A 464-nucleotide genomic window follows, 5' to 3' on the forward strand; every position below is an offset into this window, starting at 1 on the left:
AGCCGTGCCTGTACCAGCTGCAGCGAGCGGCCGTCACAGCGTGGGGTTCTATTCCATTGCATTATTCTATTGCTGTGGTCGCTGCCATTCTTAGGATGCATCAAGGATACTCGTGACCCGCGTCGCGTAAATCATGTCATGTGCAGCGGTTTATCTCCACACTCAAAGGTAACGAGTGATCCGGCCCATCCCAAGCAGCGGAATGCGAACACTGGTTATGGTCATGTTGAAGCGTAGCCGGATGACGCTACAATGCCTTTCTCTGTCGCCATCGGCGCGGTGCCAGTCCACCAGTCAATTGTGTCTTCGTCTCACCTGTCGACTGGGCGGAGGGGACGCACGCTGGGACGCGGTGGCTAGGACAACTGCCATCGCGGGAGGTGATGTATCTAGATGAATCGGCCGACGTTTGCTCCGGGCCTGGCCCGGTCCGACTGGCTCACGACAGGCATTTGTCGGCGTAC

This window comes from Pollicipes pollicipes, unplaced genomic scaffold, assembly GCF_011947565.3.
Source record: "Pollicipes pollicipes isolate AB1234 unplaced genomic scaffold, Ppol_2.1 Scaffold_1693;HRSCAF=1982_pilon_pilon_pilon, whole genome shotgun sequence".
Lineage (NCBI taxonomy): Eukaryota > Metazoa > Arthropoda > Thecostraca > Pollicipedomorpha > Pollicipedidae > Pollicipes > Pollicipes pollicipes.